We start from the raw sequence: 18,985 nt of genomic DNA, 5'->3' as shown, positions 1-18,985 counted from the left end.
ACTCACGGACCGCGAGATCGTGACCTGGCTGAAGTCGGACACTTAACCGACTGCGCCACCCAGGCGCCCCAGGAGACGCAGATTCTTGAGAGAGATGCTCATCAGGCTGGAATGTGTCCTGGACCTAACCCTATGGTCAGGGACACAGGGATGGTGACTGGCCACCTCCCAGAAGCAACACAGACCCAGGAAAGCTATGCGTCCCCCTCCCCTGACCGAGGAAAAGATGCTGAGCAGCTAAAACCAGCATGTGGCCCATACGCCCTTTCAGTTCTGAGCCTTTTCACATTCTATTCCCTCTCCCTGGAGGGCTCTGCTCTCCTACAGGCCTTGGCATAGATATCACACACTGCCCCCCCCCCCCAAGGAAGTTTCTGTGAGGTCCCAAACCCAGGATAAGTGCCCCCTCCTAAGTGATTCCATAGTGCCCGTCTCCCTGTGTTGTAATGGTCTGTTTACTTGTCTTTTTCTCTCACTGGAGCCTCAGCTCCGCGATTAAAGGGATCGTGTTGGCCTTGCTTATAACCCGCAAATTGACGAAATGCATGGCACACAGTAGGGCCGCAGTAGCTCCTTGTTACGTAAATAAAGGGTGAAGATCTGGCTCTTTCACTAGCCGGCTGTGACCTCAGGGAAGGCCCCTTCCCTCTGGGTTTTGGTTTCTGATTCAAAGAACGTGGACTAACAGCCTGTCTTGTTCCGGGAGAGTTTGATGGCAAGAAACAGAAATCCACTCAAGCTAGTGGGGAGTATGATGAGGAATCGGGGGATCTCACAGAACCTGAGGGCTTCACCGAGAGCTGGGCAAGGTTGGGAATCAGCATAGACGCTGGCTTCATCTGGCTCCCTCCCTGGACCATGGGGCCTCATGCCTGCCTGTCACCGTTCCGAGTTCCTGCTTCTTGTCCCTGTTCATGGATGACAGGGGCCTCTTCGGCACACATGCGTCAGCTCTTTCCAGCTCTTGTGTCGTGGGCTGGGTTCCCAGGAGGCAGACGCTGAAAGGGAGACAGCGGGCCGGAGATTAGCTTTGGGGTGACTTACTCACTAGGTGGGCCACAACCACTTACTGCTGGCGAACCTTGGGCAGCGCACGTAACCGCTCCAGCCTCGGTGTCTCCGTCAGTAAAATGGGGATAAGGGTAGTGTCTACACCATTAGGCGACTTCATACAACGGAGCCTGGTATATGGGAGACTCTTGATAAATGTTAGCCCGGAGATCAACGATTCCGGTGGTGGCGTCTAGGGCATGGTGGCAGCGTGTCGGGGGTGGGGCATCTGCCGTGCCCCCGTCCTGTGGGCTTCTGCCTTGGAAAGCATTGCTCACTGAGGTACGAGTGATGTGACGTGCTCCTGGAGGCAGGCGGGGTCAGGACTTGGTTTCAATTTGAGAAGTTTAGGGTCAGAGAGCAGGGTACCTGGGTGTGGGCATGCCACATGTCCTGTTGGGGGGCAGCCGGCCTTCAGCTTGGGGGGGCGCGGCAGCTCGGGGGGGGGCCGAGCGGAATGGCACGTGACCGGCTGGCTGGGCCCCCTCGGGCCAGCTGGAGTTCATCTCAATGAGTGAAGTTTGGCCCTGGGGCCCCAGAGCCTCTTGTCTCTTCTTTTTTTTAATTTTTTTTTAACGTTTTATTTATTTTTGAGACAGAGAGAGACAGAGCATGAACGGGGGAGGGTCAGAGAGAGGGAGACACAGAATCTGAAACAGGCTCCAGGCTATGAGCTGTCAGCACAGAGCCCGACGCGGGGCTCGAACTCACGGACCACGAGATCATGACCTGAGGTGAGGTCGGACGCTCAACCGACTGAGCCACCCAGGCGCCCCTCTCCTGTCTCTTCTTCACTGTTGGGGAATCACAACAAATCGAATGTGAGCCACTTTAGTGAACTGATTCAATTTGGTGAACAAAAAAAAGGCAAAAGGGAGGGAAATGTGTATTGCTTCCAGCCATAGGGCCAGTGGTTAATCTCAGCTTCGGAACCCTGTGCCGGTGGTGGCTTAAAGCGAGGTGGAGTGAGGTGAGGGCTGGCTTTCCTAGAGGAGCCGATGGCCCCTGGGTCGGATGCCCTCGGGGGCCGGGGACGGTGTGGGTCAGGCACCCAGATGGGCTCAGGGCAGGCGTGCACCCCCACACCTATATACATGCATGTACACGCATACTCACACGTGTGCACGCACACGTTCTGTGAGCCGAGGAGGAGGCCCTCCCACCCAGCACTCTGCATGTGCGTGTGCAGGCCTACCCCACCCCTCCCCACACGGGCCTGAGAAGCTGACCTGGCCCCTCATCGCTCCTAGCCTCGGTTTCTCCATCAGTAACTTGGGCACTGGAACAGGACTCGGAGGGCGCCCAGGCAAGTGGGGGAAGCTGTGAAAACTGCCGGGGACTTCGATCAAGGCGTGCCGGAGCTTTCTTTTGCACCTCTTGCTGTCTCCTGGTGACTCCTCTGGCACGTGTCCTGAGTCTGTGGCCTCTGGTCTCAGGAAAGGACTGAGTCACTGATGGCCTGGCTGCGCGTCTTCTCCCAAGTGACCTGCAGCCTAAGCCTTTCCCGCCAGGTCCCTTTCGCAGGCAGGCACCAGGCAGAGTGGTGAAGAGCCCAGCTCTGGAGCCCCGCTGCCTGCACGTGTGTGACCTTGGGGCAGTGACTGAACCTCTCTGTGCCTCAGATTCCCCTTCTGTAAACTGGGGCATGCCGGCTGGGTCTCAGGGGTTGTTGTGAGGGTCCAATGAGTATATAAAGCTCGTAGAGCTGTGCCAGCCTGCAGTGAGCACACAGGAGGGTTGGCACTCCTGGCAGCAGCAGCAGCTGGGTGCTGGGGAGAGCCGGGAGGGGTACCCTAGGTCAGGCACATGTTGATCTCCATGACAAGGCGCTCTCCTGACCATCGATGTCAGTATCTCTGGATGTTGTCAGGACATCAGGATTGCTAGAACTCTCCAGGTGACTCTACTGTGCAGTAGGACCGAGAACCACCATGTTAGCCAATTACCGGCCGGGCGGCAAGTCTGGGTGCCAGGCACAGCCCACATGGAGGCACCTGGGAGTCCAAGCCGAGCATGACTACAGGAGAGCTTCCTGGAGGAAGAGGCAGAAAAGGTGGAGGACAAGGCTGATGGGGGCGGGGCGGGGCGGGGGTGCGGGGATAGGTGGTGGTGTGGCTGAGGCGGGAGGGGCCCTGGGGCTCAGGTGGCCGCTGGGCACCTCCTCAGCTGGCTACCTGCTGCCCGCCCTCCTGGCCAGGATGCCGGCTCCTCCCAGCTGCCTCTGCTTTTGGGGTCTTCTGTCTCCTGGGGCGCCTGCGCTCCAGCTGGCGCCCGCCTCGTTAATAAAGGCAGATTGCTGCTCAGCTCGTCCCCAGCACTCCTGACGGGGCCATTAATATTCCAGGGAAGATTAACTCCCCCTCTGCTCCCTCCCCTGCAGCCGCTGGGCCCTGCCTGACAGATGAGGGCCTCTGACTCAGACAGAGACGACGCCTAGAACCTAGGCAGGGGCTGCCTGAGATGACCTCTGGAGCTTAGGTGCTTTTCCTGCTTCTCTGTAGGCCCTTCCAGGTTTCACCTGTGAAGGTAGGAGAACATGGATGACAGATCCTGGAGAGACTGAGTGGGGCTATGCTCAGTCCTGGGACTCTGGATGGAATCTTAAGGGATCTAATGCAGTCTTTTTATTTGGCTCAGAGAATGCGAGTGACCTGCCTGCAGTCACGTGGCGGGGCGGACCCCAGGACCCCTGACTCTGGGCTGAGCAGCCTTTGCACATCCCTAGGGTCTGGGCAGAGGGATGACACCCCACATGCTCCCCAGAGGCCTCCTGGCATGGGGAACTGCCGGCAAGACTGGGGCCTCAGTGAGGCCTGCCCACCTCGCTGTGGGGCCTTCGCCTGGACCTGCTATACTGGGGGTGGGGGTGGGGGTCCTTGAGGGACTGGTGGGCAGGATAGGACCAGAATGCTGCCCCAGGGGCCCTGGACATGGCTCCTCCCTCCAGGTGATCTCTGATCTCTGGTAGCTTCTTCTGTGCCTGATGGTGGCCAGGGGTGGGTCCGAAGGTGTCAGGAGCTCTGAAGGAGGAGAGTGGGAGGCAGCAGAAATGGGAATCCAACCGTGGAAGACTCTAATTTAAAGGACCCACCCCTCCCTTGAATTCCATTTCTTCTCTGCCAACCTCCAGCTCCCGACCACACGCAGGCACATATACCCCCCCAACCCCACACCTACCACACGCCACATCAACACCCCCACATATACACACACCACACAATACCCCCCCCCATACACACACGTGCCAATACGCACACTCAAGTGCATGCAGAACTCATCCATTCCTGGGCTTTTGATTAGCACGTAAATGCTGCTGACACCCAAATCTGTGACTGGTCCAGTCTCTCGCCGAGCCCCAGACTCCTATCTCTATGATAGAGTGACCCCCAATGAACCACCTCCTGGTACATACGCCCTGTCTAGTCCCCTATTCTTGAACCAGGGCTGGCTCAGATCACGTGGCAGAGGTGATGCCGGGTGGCTTTGAAGGCTGGGGCATTAGAAGCCTTACTCCCAGGACAGTCCTTGGACTCTGGCCTCCATGCTGTGAGGAACCCACAGCCCCAGCTGAGCTCCCGGCCCGTACCACCTACCAACAGGTCGAGGAAGTCATCTTGAACCTCCAGCCCAGTTGAACCTTCAGATGACTCCTCCCTCAGCCATCACCTGACTGCAACCTAATAGGGGGAACCCTGAGCTAGAAATGCCTGGTGAACCCAGAAAACTCATAAGAGAGAAATTGCGTGTGGTGCCACTGTTTGGAGTAATCGGCAATAGATGATCAAACACAAGATGAGGTTGGATGAGACTTAAAGCAGGAGAGCCTAGATTTGGGGGAATCCGGGCTGTGGCACTTACACGGGTCGTCTTGTGGGGCCACTATTGGAGTAGGACAATGTTTCTCCTGAAGGGAGCCAACAGTCCCTCATCCACACACACAGCAGATCTGGGCAAAGAAAAGGAGTACATGGGACTGGGTCTTAGACCAGGGGTGTTACGAGTAGATCTGGCTGCAGATAACCAAAAATTCTCAAATGGTATTTGCTTACAATGGAAGAATGTTTCTCCTGCATGATGTCCAGAGGTAGGCAGTTGTGATATTGTGATTTACAACAAGAAGTATATATTTGGTCTTATATATATGGTCTATGCTTCCTAGCACAGAGCTCCTAAAGGTGTCCTTTGTTATGTTAATGAGGTGACTTTTGGATCCCACCTAGGATGGGGGACTGGTTGCCTGGAGAACCAACAGAGCCATGGAAGGGTTGAAACTTTCAGTTCATGTAAGCGATGAATCACAGGAATCTACCCCCAAAACCAAGAGCACACTGTATACACTGTATGTTAGCCAATTTGACAATAAATTATATTAAAAAAAAAGAAGAAAGAAAGAAAGAAAGAAAGAAAGAAAGAAAGAAAGAAAGAAAGAAAGAACCTTTCAGTTCCACCCCTCTGACCTCTGGGGAGAAGAGAGGGGCTGGCGATTGAGATCAATCACCAATGGCTAATGGTTTAATCAATCGTACCAATGTAATGAAGCCTCCATAAAAAAACAAAAAGATGGGGTTCAGAGAGCTTCCGGGTTGCTGGCCACGTGGAGATTGCACACTCAGAGGGCGTGGAAGCCCCAAGCCCCCTTCCCGTACCTTGCCATATGCCTCTCTTCCCTCTGCTGCTGGTTCCTGAGTTGTATCCTTCTATAATAAAAACTGGTAATCTAGTGTTTCTCTGAGTTCTGCAGGCTGCTTTAGCAACTTCACAAAACCCGAGGAGGGGGTCATATGAACCTCTGATTCAATCGGTCAGGACAGGTGACAGCCTGGGCTTGCAACTGGCATCTGAAGTGGGTGGGGGCAGTCGTGTGGGACTAAGCCCTTAACCTGTGGGATCTGACACTATCTCCAGGTAGACAGTGTCACAACGGAGTTATGTAAGCCACCCAGCTGGTGTTGGAGAATTGCTTGGTGATGTGGGGAAACCGCACCCCCCATGTTGAAACTGGGTGCAGACAACCCCTTAGTAGTTGAGGCCAATGCGGCACTCTGGTATCTGGGGCCCAGACTCCAGGGATGCCCTTTTCACTGTATTCTGTGTTCTGTTTATCATAGAATACAGTGGAAAGTGTGCACCACGTAGGGTATGTCAGACTTTTTGCTCTGTTGTGGGTGCACCTTCTATTCCCAAGGTCACCCGACCTTGTGATCCAAGGTCACTGCTGGAGCTCCAGACATTACATCTGCATTCCAACTGTCAGGAAGAAGGAACGATGAAGGTCTCACCTCCTCCCTGGATAGACACTGCTTGGAAAGGACACTTTTACTTCTACCCCATTAGCCAGACTTACTCACGTGACCATATCCAACAGCAAGGAAGGTTCTCCTGGATGGGTACACGCCTAGCTCACTCAGGAGCTCATAGAGGCGAGTGGGTACTGGGGACATTAGCAGACTCTACGGTAAGGGGACCCGTTGCTTTCTGGGTGCAGGGATCACTTTGGCCCAGGTCCCAAGGTATGGAGAGGTCGTGGGTTAAGAGGCCTGCGGCCACGTGGAAGGAAGAAGAGGGCAAGGCCAGGAGTAATGCAGGGCGCTGGCCTCAGAAGAGACCCTTGGGTGTGGTCATGTGATAGTTAAATGTGGTCATGTGATAAGTGAAATTTACCATAGGACCCAGCAAATCCACTCCTAGGAATTTACCCTGGAGAAATGACAACATCCCCCCCATACCAAGACTTGCCGTGAAATTTTCAGAACAGCTTTGTTCCTAAAAGCCAAACGTCGGAAGCAACGTAGTGGCCCATCACCTGGTGGAGTTCTATTTGGCAATGAAAAGGCACGAACTACTGCTAAGCACGTGCCACAACACAGACCTTCAAGTCGTCTGCTTCGTTGAAAGAAGCCAGATGGGGGGCGCCTGGGTGGCGCAGTCGGTTAAGCGTCCGACTTCAGCCAGGTCACGATCTCACGGTCCGTGAGTTCGAGCCCCGCGTCAGGCTCTGGGCTGATGGCTCGGAGCCTGGAGCCCGTTTCCGATTCTGTGTCTCCCTCTCTCTCTGCCCCTCCCCCATTCATGCTCTGTCTCTCTCTGTCCCAAAAATAAAATAAAAAACGTTGAAAAAAAAAAAAAAAAAAGAAAGAAGCCAGATGGAAGAGGTCACATATCGTAGGATTCCATTCATGTGAAATTTCCATGAAAGGCAAACCTGATGGGAACAGGAAGTAGATTAGTGGTTGCCAGGAACAGAATTAACTGTACATGCATTTAAAGAATCTTCCTGGGGGGGTGCCTGGATGGCTCAGTCGGTTAAGCAACTGACATAAGCTCAGGTCGTGATCTCGCGGTTTGTGAGTTCGAGCCCCGCGTCGGGCTCTGTGCTGACAGCTCAGAGCCTGGAGCCTGCTTCACATTCTGTGTCTCCCTCTCTCTCTGCCCCTTCCCTACTTGCACTGTCTCTCTCCCTCTGTCAAAAATAAAGATTGAAAAAAAAATAAATAAATAAAAGAATCTTACTGGGTGATGAGAATGAGCTAAAGCTGGATTATAGTGATGGTTGCACAACCCAGTCCATTCACTAAATATTGACTTGTCCATTTGATGTGAGTGAATTTTAGGATATATATGACTCATTAAAGCTATAAAATAAAAGATATTTTATTTTTTTTAATTTTTAAATGTTTATTTTTGAGAGAGAGAGAGAGAGAGAGAGAGACAGTGTGAGCAGCAGAGGGGCAGAGAGAGGGGGGGACGCAGAATCTGAAACAGGCTCCAGGCTCTGAGCTGTCAGCACGGAGCCCGATGTGGGGCTCGAACTCACAAACCGCTAGATCATGACCTGAACCTACGTCAGATGCTTAACTGACTGAGCCACCCAGGCACCCCTAAAAAAGATATTTTAAGAAGTCACTTCCCCAGAGCGGGCTTCAGGGACACCTGTTCCCTGCTAAATGCAGCCCTCCTTGCCTTGCCTCATGGTCCTTGCTCCTCCAGCCTTGTGTCAGGTGGAAACTTTGTGAGGGATGGGTTTCATGTGGACGCTCCCCTCTAGAATGGAGCCTCTGTGGGAAAGGGCCCCGGCCTATTTTCTTTTAAACAGCTTTCCTGAGCTATAATTTGCACACCATACATTCACCCACTTAAAGTATACAATTCAACGGTAGCACGGATTAATATTTTCACAGATAAGCACAATTATCATGGACTCCATTGACCGCGGAGGCAATTTGAGAATCTTTTCCTCACCTCAAAAAAAAAGGCCACACCCATTCCTTTCCCTCCCCTCGGCCCTAAGCAACCACTAATCTATTTTGCCTACAGACTTGCCAATTCTGGACATTTCTCATAAATGGAATGACATGGGATGTAGTCTTCCGTGGCTGAGTTCCTTTGCTTATTAATAGGCGTAACGCTTTCGAGACTCATCCACGTTGAGGCAGTATGTAACGGCACTCCATTCCTTTTCATGGCTGAACACCCTTCCATTGTACAGATAAACCACGTTTCGTTTATCCATTCATCAGTTAGACAGTTGGATTGTTTCCACCTTTTGGCCATTACGCATAGCGTGTGCGCATTTTTGTGTGGACATATGTTTTCATTTCTCTTGGGTACATACCCAGGAGTGAAATTGCCAGGTCCTACGGCAACTCTAAGGTTTAACTTTTGATGTCAGGCTGCTTTCCAATGTGGCTGCATCGTTTTACGTGCCCGCCGGAAGAGTTTGAGGGTTCAGATCTCCCTGCACCCTCCCCTAGGTTTGTTACCTGATTTTTCGATCGTGGCCTTCCCAGTGAGTGTCAAGGGCTATCTCATGGTTTTGATGTGTGTTTCCTTAGGACTAAGGATGGCAAGCATCTTTTCATGTGCTTATGGGCCATTTGCATATCTCTTTTGGAGAAATAGCTCTTCAGATCTTTTGCCCATTTAAAAATTGGGTCATGTGTCTTTTCACTGATGAGTTGGAAGGGCTCTTTATTCTAGATACAAGTCCCTTATCAGATATACGATTTGCAAATATTTTCTATTCTTTGGGTTCTCTTTTCACTCTTTTGATAGCATCCTCAGAAATACACAGGTTTTGAGTGTTCATGAAGCGCAATTTACTTTTTTCTTTTCTAGCTTGTGCTTTTGGTGTCATACCTAAGAATCCCTTGCCAAATCTGAGGTATCCCGAGGTTTCCTTCTAAGAATTTTATAATTTTAGTTCTTATAAAGAAGTCTTTGAGCCATTTGGAGTTAAATTTTTTTTATATGGTGTAAGAACAAGTGTCCAACTTTATTCTTTGGCACGTGGCTATCCAGTTTCCCCAGTGTAATTTGTTTAAAAGATCCTTCTTCCCCCATTTGGGTGGTCTTGGCATCCTGGTTGAAAATCAGTTGCCCACGAACACATGATTTTATTTCTGGACCCTCAATGCCATTCCATGGATCACATTGTGTATCTATCTACCCGTAAGCTGGTACCACACAGTTGTGAATTCTTTTTTTTTTTTAATTTTTTCAAGTGTTTGTTTATTTTTGAGAGAGACAGAGACAGAATGCGAGTCGGTTGGGGCAGAGAGAGAGGGAGGCACAGAATCTGAAGCAGGCTCCAGGCTCCAGGCTCCCAGCTGTCAGCACAGCACAAAGCCCGACGCGGGGCTCGAACTCATGAGCTGTGAGATCATGACCTGAGCTGAAGTCGGACGCTCAACCGATTGAGCCACCCAGGTGCCACCCCGCCCCCGGTTTTTTTTAATTGAAGAATCATTGCCATATACTATCCCCCTAGTTTCAGGTGTCAATTATAGTGATTCGATATTTTTATACATTAACAAAACGATGTCCACAGTAAATCTAGTCACTGTCCGTCTCCACGCACTGTTGTGAGTTCTGTTGCTTTTTTTGTCACCACCTCATTGCCCGGAACACTGGTTCACATATCTGTTGGATGTTCAGTGCCCAGCAAGTAAATACCACCAGGAACACACCTGTAGTCCAAAAAAGTTAGGTTTATTTAGCTTGCGCAGCAAAGTACATGCCCTACAGGATCTCCAGAGAATCTCAAAAGGAAGGTCCCAAGAGAGGCCTCTTAGAGGGTTCAGGTTGGTGCGGAGCGATTCGAGAAGAGGTCGGGAAAGCAGAGGCGGTCTGGGGTTGGCTGCTGTCTAGAAGTTGGAGGGGATTCAGTAACAGGGATCTTCATTAATACCTAGGAGGGGGGAGGATTAAAGTCGGCTGGAGCCGCTGGCCCGGAGTGGCCTTGTCTGTGTGCCCTTCTGAACATGGTCTTTGTTCCTCCAGGGACTTCTTGGTCTGATTGTCAGCCGGGCTGTTTTCTGGAAGCCAACAGATGTCCCCGCAGCAGAAGAACTAGAGCTCCGACAGGCAGCCAAGGCAGACCCCACATATCCTACATCTACCTCTCAAGCTTGTTTGACTCAACACACGGACAGGGGGCAGGTGGGCAGCGTGGGACGTGCCCACTGGCCAGAGTCCAGACCACCAACTCACCGTGTGGGGTGCCCTAGTCGTGTTCCTTTCCTGGGCCTCAGTTTCCTCATCTGTATTATAGGGAGATGGGATGGACAGTGCCTGGACCTCCTTCCAGTTCCTGATCTGTGACGAAGCTGTCTTCATATGCTATTTCAGACGAGATCGGGTGCGTTCAGGGTGGTATGGCCGTAGACTTCATATGCTATTTCAGAGAGAGGGAAATCTTCGGTGAAACCGGCCCTCCACCCCCACCACGCCACACACACACACACACACACACTCTCTCTCTCTCTCTCTCTCTCTCTCTCTCTCTCTCTCTTCTCCCCACCACACAGCGGACGCATCTGGCCTCAAGTCCCTATTCAGTCTTTCAGCTCAGCGGCAACCAGACATTTGGATTTCATACCTGGCAAAGTTTTCTAAAACGTTCTTGGGATCCACATAGGGTTGCCAACATTTTCTTTTGTCAAATAGGACATTAAAAGCCGCAAGTCCTACCACCTGTTGCAAGCACTGTGTCACGAAAGGATAACAAGTAAAATAAAGGATAACACTGCCTCGACTCCCCTCACTTCTTGGACCATGGCGGAAGGTCCTCTTGGAACGGACTGTTCTCACCTAGGTTTGGGCCGGGCTGCCTCATTTCACAGCTTTGACTCATTAAAAAAAAAAAGCAGATACCACAGAAGAGTCAGCCTCAATTGTCCGTAAGGGAATGATGGGCTCTTGGAGGGGGTGCTGGCAGGCAGATGGAGGGGTGGGAAGAGCTCAGATCCTGGCTCTGGACCCCAGGTCTCTGGCAGCCGCGCCGATCAAGAAGGACCCACGGGCGCACAGACGTATCTCCACAGCCTCCCTAGTTGTGAGATTGGAAACACAGGCCTGGGAGAAAGCGTGGAGGACTTGTGAAGCTCTAAGCAAATGAAGGCTGAACTAGACCCGTCCCTCGGGCCTCAGCGCTTCCCTAACTGGCCCCTTCTTCGTCCAGGCATTTCCCCCTCCAGTGTTCACCCAGAGCCTGTGAGAAATAAGGGGTGTGTGTGTGTGTGTGTGTGTGATTCCAGTAACCTCCGGAGGGGTTTTTGTGGAAGGGAGTAAGAAGTGGAGAGTAAGTTGTCTACCCCCAGAATGATGTGGTGGGTCTGGGTTTGTTTGTTTGTTTGTTTGTTTTTTGTAACTCTTTAGGGTCACAGAATGACGCACGGCATCCGTGGGTTCCCTCTAGACAGTGAAGCGAGAATTTAAAGATGGGACCCCTCCCACACCCCAGCCCAATCTCCCGGGGCCTAGAATGCACTCGGCTACTGTGCCTTTAAAAAGGCGCTCCAGTCCACAAAGGAAACCAATCAGCAGATGGGGGAGGAGCGACTTGGGAGCCTGGCCACCAGCCTTGCCTCCGAGGAAGAGTGACAGCCTCCTGAGGGAGACTGAGCAAACTTGTTTAAAGGAACAGTGTCCCAGATGGGCCACTCTCAAGGTGTTAAGACTTCCAGAGCTCCTGAATTGACCAATGCATCCTCAGCGTGCCTGCCGCCCCCACCCCCACCCCCAAGATGATAATTTGCTGGGAAGGACGAGTGATTTATCTGTCTAATTGGGCTTTTATTTGCATTTTAAATCACGCTCTTTTGCTAAACTAATGGACCCCCTATTTATAGATGACTCCAACACAAAGTGACTACTAATTACTACAATTAATATCACGTTAAGGGCTTGCCAGCCAACTTCACAGCAACTTGTATCGCCTACTCATTTTCAATTAAGGCACATTGACAGGGAGAATACGTGGTTATTAAGAGCGAGCCCTGGGGTGTAATTACCGCTCACAAGGTCATTAAGCAACTCCCCTGCGGGGTTGGCACCTTGGAGCCTGGGGGCCAGGGGCCCAGATCTGTGCCCTACCCTGGGGCCATAAAGCCTCAGTGCCCCAGGCTGCCAGGGCAGCTGGGGGCCTGGCTCTGAGCTGCCTGGAAGTGGAGTAGATGATGCCAGAAGGGGTTGGGATGGGAGAGCCAGGCAGGGAGGCTGAGGAAGAGATCCGCCCTTTCTCGAAGACAGCCACCGGAGAGCTGAGGGAACTTCAGGCTTCCTGGAGCAGCAGGTGTCTATGGAGGCCTCCTCCGGGACAGGGAGGGGGTTGGCAGCAGGGCTGTGGGACTGAGGGGATGAGGGCCCCAGGAGGAGACCAGCTTCCAGAGCACTGTGTGGGGGCAGGGCCTACGAGCCTGGCAGGTAGAGAATGGGCTTCGGGGATAGGAGGAGGTCCCGGCTCCAAATGCAGAGGAATGGTCCCTTCTGACTGAGAGGAGGAGACCTTGAAGGTGAAGAGAAGCTGTGGCAGAGAAAGAAAAGGCCTGGAAGGGGTGGGGAGGGGGGCAGAGGCAGAAGTCAAGGGAAAGTGAGCACCTCGAGAGGGTGCTCTTGTGGCTGATGGTCCCCTCACTCTTCCTCTTCCCCTTGGCAGAGGCCAACCTGCTATGGACCAGGTACAGGCTGGTGGGGAGATTCTGGAGCCCAAACCCCCACCAGGCAACCTGTGGCCTCAGGGTCAAGGACGCTGTGGTAGGGTGAGGAGAAGCCCCTGGCAATGGCATGCCGGAGCTCCTGAGGGCCCATCTCCAGCCTTCCCCATTCTGCCTTCCCCCATTCTAGCACTTCATGTTTACAGCTCAGAAATTACCATGGTGGTGGGGCGCCTGGGTGGCGTAGTCAGTTGGGCATCCGACTTCAGCTCAGGTCATCATCTCATGGCTGGTGAGTTCGAGCCCCGCGTCGGGCTCTGTGCTGACAGCTCGGGGCCTGGAGCCTGCTTCAGATTCTGTGTCTCCCTCTCTCTGAGCCCCTCCCCCCCCTCTTTCTCTCTCAAAAATAAAGATTTTTTTAAAAATTAAAAAAAAAAAAAAAAAGAAATTACCGCAGTGGAGGATTCAGACCACAGAAGTCTGCAAAGACTGTGGAACAGGGTGTTTTTTCCCTCAGGTAACCAGCTGCTGAACAGATACCGGCAGTTACTGCCCTGGGTCAGCCCATCAGGGCGGTGTGTAGGGCCTTCTTTGATGTCCTTAGCACTTGGCCTGTGCACATGTAGTCTGCCCGGGACTGAGTTCTACAGGCACCCAGTGGAAGCCCACTTCTGAGAAGCAAGCCACACGGGTAGCACAGGGGCTCGCACATGAGGCCGGATCCCCGTGGTCCACTCTAGACCTGTTGTCTTGATTTGGGAAAAATGCATAGGTCTGGGGAGACCCTCCCTAGACACCCCGCCACCCAGGCTGGCACCCACCCTCACCTACGGCCTCATCAGGAAGGGGCACTGGGCCTTCACGGGCCAGAGCGGAGGGGAAGGAGTGCACTGGGCCCTCCAGGGGAGAACTGAGGTAGGCGTGAGTGTGTGAGAAGTTCCTGCTGCCCCTGCTCTTCTGGAAGGTTCTTCTTACCTCCCCCCTCCCCGACAAATCCTCCCCAGGTTCTGTCTGTACCACGTCCATTGCCTTGTTTCTTGGCACCCCTACCCTTTCTAAATCCCCTCCAGCGGCTTCTCTATTCCTCCTCTGCTCCCCAAGTGCTGGATGCTGCATCAGTGTTGGTGGAGAGAAGGGGGGAAAGGCAGGGAGAGGGGGCGGGAGGAATTATAGTTCTGTGGATCAGGATTAGGTTTGCCTACGCAAAAATGATGGGGGACAAACAGGACAGAAGTTTCTCTCTCACCTTGATATAGGCAATCCGGGGTTGGTCCTTGGTGGTCAGCCGTTGCTCTTCCGTCCTCACAACGTGGCCTCCAGCTCGTGGTCAGAGATGGCAGCCAATCACTTGTCCGCCTTCCAGCCCAGGGGCAGCAGGAAAGGGCGGGAAGAGGAACACGCTTGTCCCCTTTCCGGGCTTCCTGAAATCCACACATGGCCGCACGCGGCTGCCAAGGAGGGCTGTGGGATTGCGCAATCACTTCATTTCCACCCCCAAAGCAGGGTTTTATCGCAAAGGCAGGGATGGGTGTGGAGGGACGAGAGCAGTCCATCACACACTTGACTGTGGCACTCCTTGATAGGATGGTCAATGTCGGTGACGGTTGGAAGGACTCCTGGCCCTGGACAGCTGCTGCCAGCTGCCACACCCCGCAGTCCCTTTGGGGATGGCTGAAAGGGTGTCAGGGTCCAGGAATCGGACGAACCAGGGCAGACTTCGGCCTCCTTTCCTGGCCATTGAGACGTTCCCCGCTTCTAGGGCTGGGACTGGGCGTTCTCGCCTGGCCCTCTGTGGAGCCAGAGAACTTTCTTCCACAGCACAGGTGTGTGTGCAGCTGAGGGCCCAGCCAGGAGCTGGCAGCCCGCCCCCAAGGCTGTCGGGAGGGAGGGGGCAGGGAGGAGATCCTTAAATGGAGGAGAGGGGGCTGGAGGGTGACAAGAAGCAAGGGCCAGGGCATTTCAGATCCAGAGAACCAAGACGAACTGAAAGCAGAGACCACAAGAGGCAGGGGGCACTTGCAGAGAGGTGGGCAGTTTGGTGGGACCAGAAGCGTGGGCCGAGTGCGGAAGTGGGGTGGAGAGAGGTTAGGGCCATCTGTGTTTCCACGTAGTCCTACGTGATTGCTCAGTTTCCCCACCGTCCCCCCCCCCCCCCCAGCACTTGCTGTATGTCAGGCATCCTTCTTAGAATCGGAAATGCTTTATCAGTATTTTTTTCCTCCCCAGAGATCCCATGAGAGACGAGCTGCCCGTTTTATAGGCTCAGATGTGCCCCGCTCAGGGGCTAAGGAACCTTGCCATAAAACCCAAGTAGGAAGTGCCACGGAGTGCAGCCCCAGAAGGCAGGGTATCACACAGCCCTGCAGAACCTGGGACTGTCTCCCCAGGAGCTGGGTCATCTCCTCACCCCCACCCCCCAACTCAGGCTCAGTCTCTCCTAGCTGTGCTCACCCTTCCAGTAGCATCCAGTATTAACTTCACCTAGGCTTCCTGGGGCTCCCACCGACTTTTCCCCAGCTCCCACCAACCTCCCCCCACCCCCACCCCCGCCCCACCTCCCTGGCAAATGAAACCTACACCTTCTCCCACCACTCAGGGCTCAAAAGGCAGTCAGAAGGGGGAGGCAGTCGGAAGGGGGAGGTCACCAGGGCTGTGTCTCCATTCCTGGGCCAAGTGCAGACAGGATTTTTCTCTGGGCAAAGAGTATGTTCAGGGGCTTCAGTCCACTAAGCCATCTCGCTCTGAGTGGCAGGGAGGGAGCTTGGGGGGGGGGTTGGGGGGTGGGGGAATGGGGGTGGGAAGGGGCTGTCGCTGCCCACCAGTGAAGAGAAGGCATAGAGTAGGCACTAAATAACTGATAAGCATGCTTCTTGTCTTTCCCATCATAACACAAAGTGCTTTGTGAACATTTCCGGTTACTCATGAAAATCTACGAATGACTATCTTCTTTTATGACAATTTAAACAAATTTAGCATTTTCATTTTTCCCCAAATTTCCTTTTTAGGTGTAGGTAGGGATCAGGTTTAGATTCGAGGTTATAAAGCCCAAAGAGAGGATTCGGGTGGCATGATGGAGTAGAACCGGATGCCTGGATCCGGCTGCCGGATGCCAGCCTTCTGTGGCCGCACTCCTGCCCAGACCACCCTGGCTGCAACCCCGTGCTGATCCTGCCCCACCAGAAAGGCGGGCTCCTAGTCAGCCTCTAGTTGGCCCTTAGCTAGAGCCTAGTTAGTCCCCTCTTGTACCGGCCCCTCTTGACAGAAGCCACACCTCCTATTTCATATGGAAGAGAGTATCTACTGAACCCTGATCTCCCTTCCGTGAGGCCCCCCTCCTTTATCCTGCACTCTTGCCCCAGCCCCCCGCCACCACCAAGTACCAAGAGTTAAATGCCCTGAGGTCACCAGCCCTGGTGCTCCAAGTAGGGCCTTAGGTGCAGGGGCTCTGCGGAGGCCTGTGATCTCACCCAGCTCCCACCCCCCAAGGACCCCGCAGCACCAAGGGACTGCTCCCCAGGCCACCCTTGGTTTTATTCCCTGCCCCCCACACACAGCTCTGGACACCCTGCGCTGGGCCTGCTTCTCCCACCTCGTTTCTTTCTGCACCCTCCAGATTCCTCCCTGTTCCTTAGCTGTGTCACTTGTCACCCTCTTGGATTCCTTCCCAACTTGCTCTTGTCTGCCTTTTAGGTTTTAGCCAGGACAGCTCCCGCCTCCTGGAAGTTCTCCCTGCCCATTGCCCCCTCTAGACCAGGATCCACGCCTCTTCTGCGTGCTTTCCAATCCGTTGTGCTGTCCCCAGCCTCCACTTACCCCACCACTGCCCCCTCTGTGGTGGCAGAGGCCATATCCATCGTGCTTTCTGCCAAATTGCCATAAAATGCCAATCCACTCTTCAGGGGCCAGCGGGAAGGCTGCTGAAGCCAGGACTCTGCCCTCCATGTGGGCGCCTTTGGCAAAATGGAGGAGGAGACAGGGAGGCAGCTATGCCAGGGCACAGTCGACTGGGGTGCTGGTGTGCACCCCAAGGCCCTTCGTCCTCCCTGGTGATTCTCAGTGACTGCACATGGGGATAGCACGTGAGGTGGTTCTGGCTGATGAGATATAAGCATGAAGGGGACAGGCCCAGTGCGCCCCATCAGGCTTTCTGTCCCTTTCCTCTGGGCATGGTCCCTGGAGGAACATTAGCATCTTCTGAGCACGAGGGTGGAGGCGACCTGCTAAGGACGACAGAAAGACAGACAAGGTCCCGATGGCCTGGGTCCCAGCCCCAGTTTGCCAACCTCCACAGTTCCTCTCCCAGTGGGTGCCTGGGCCACTGGCCAAGACCCTTGGGGAGACTCCTCCTGCCCTCCTCAGATGTCCTGGCTGCCCACCGGGAACCTGGAAGCACCTCCTTTCCCTGCCGCTGTGCCATCATCCCTGGTCAGGAGACTGTTCAGGCACCCTCCTGGGCCACAAAGCCCCGTCAGGATGTTCCCAGGCTCTTACAACCTTTATGACACTGCGTTCTAATCATCCATCTGAGCTGAGGACCTTAGTCCTCCTTTCCCCGGGAGGAGGGAGTACTCAACCGCCTGATCTCCAACCCTGTGGTCTGTCTAGCTCCCCTACCCACCTTGGCCTGTTCCCTGCTCCTGGAGGGTCGATTAGGAGACCCTAAGGAGGCACTCCCTTGATCCAGCCTCCAGGGATCATCTGGACCTCAAGGCTGGGGGCGTGTCTGGGATCCAAGCACAGATGTGTGTGTTTAGCTCCTCTGTTGTAGACTTTGGGCCCACGATGCTACACAGGATGTTCAGTCCAAGGCCATAGGTGGAATCAGTCAGTATCAGTGCTTGGCTCTCTGGGTCTCAACGCTAATGACCCAGTAAATACCTTGGAAAGGACCAGGGGATGCTGGCAGCCAGGGAGCCCTCTTTTTTTAATTTTTTTTTTCAACGTTTATTTATTTTTGGGACAGAGAGAGACAGAGCATGAACGGGGGAGGGTCAGAGAGAGAGGGAGACACAGAATCTGAAACAGGCTCCAGGCTCCGAGCTGTCAGCACAGAGCCCGACGCAGGGCTCGAACTCACAGACCCTGAGCTGAAGTCGGCCACTTAACGCACTGAGCCACCCAGGCGCCCTGGGAGCCCTCTTGAGTGAAGGCAGAAATACTACATCTCCTCACAACAATGGTGGCTGATGGGGAAGGGCTGCCACATTTAACCAACACGACACAATTGGACAGAGAAAATGAAATTTATTTGGGTTATAGCTTAAAAAAGCTGTGCCCGCCTTTTGGGATGAGCACTGGGCGTTGTATGGAAACCAAATTGACAATAAACTTCATATATTGAAAAAAAAAATTTAAATTAAATTAAATTAAATTAAAAAAAAAAAAAAAAGCTGTGCCCGAATGCTCAATCTGGTTTAAAGTCCAGTCCCATTCACTGATGGAGAGTCTCTGCGAGGCCCCACATGTACCTGCTCCGGTCTTCAGGGTGGGACTCCTTGCCCCATGGGTGCAGGGTTGTGGCTCCTTCTGTGGCCCGAGCAGTGCCCCTGCTGACACTCTGAGCCAGCTCCGGCCTCCACGGGGTCCAGCGCGGTGTCCACGCCGGAGTGACCCTTACACCTGGGCACCTCCAATCGAAAAGCCGGCCTCTTCTGGGTCTTTCCTAAAGCACATGGGGACCAGGGCAGCCCAAGAAAACTAAAGAGTCTAACCCTGCAGTCTGCCCATGAAAGGTGGCCCAGGTGTAGGTCTGTGCCCAGGTGGCCATGGGGACACTTGCCCTTTGTTTTCGATGTACTCAGCTAGTAATGCTCTCCCCAGAGGCTCTGGGGCTGAACCCTGGAGAGGGGTTTCTCTTTCTCTCTTCTCCTTCCCAGGATCCCTCCTTTTCTGCCTGGACCTAGTCCAGCTGGCTCAGCCTGGTCCTCAACATACTACTGAGGATGACAGAGAGAGTTAGACACTCTTCTTTCAGAACTAAAACCTAGTTTGCTAACCCCTGG

At 53.6% G+C, this 18,985-nt stretch overlaps 2 long non-coding RNA genes across 2 annotated transcripts in view; one reads left to right on the top strand and one right to left on the bottom strand.

The window, feature by feature from the left end:
* The window catches only part of LOC121029306 (uncharacterized), an 18,858-nt gene extending 7,775 nt beyond the window's left edge, over positions 1-11,083 (top strand). The window contains exon 2 of the long non-coding RNA XR_005789670.1: positions 10,857-11,083. This is a non-coding gene — a long non-coding RNA (uncharacterized LOC121029306). The remainder of the gene's footprint in view (positions 1-10,856) is intronic.
* LOC121029304 (uncharacterized) lies at positions 10,020-17,996 on the bottom strand. Its single transcript, XR_005789669.1, has 3 exons — positions 14,230-17,996; positions 10,540-10,723; positions 10,020-10,237 (listed from the first exon to the last, which is right to left on the bottom strand). It is a non-coding gene; the product is annotated as an uncharacterized LOC121029304 (long non-coding RNA).
* Between the last annotated feature and the right edge of the window lie 989 nt (positions 17,997-18,985).

This window comes from Herpailurus yagouaroundi, unplaced genomic scaffold (genome assembly GCF_014898765.1).
Source record: "Herpailurus yagouaroundi ecotype Mexico unplaced genomic scaffold, PumYag 139, whole genome shotgun sequence".
Classification (NCBI taxonomy): Eukaryota; Metazoa; Chordata; class Mammalia; order Carnivora; family Felidae; genus Herpailurus; species Herpailurus yagouaroundi.
The sequence above is the reverse complement of the archived record's forward strand: the minus strand, read 5'-3'. Positions and strand labels throughout refer to the sequence as shown.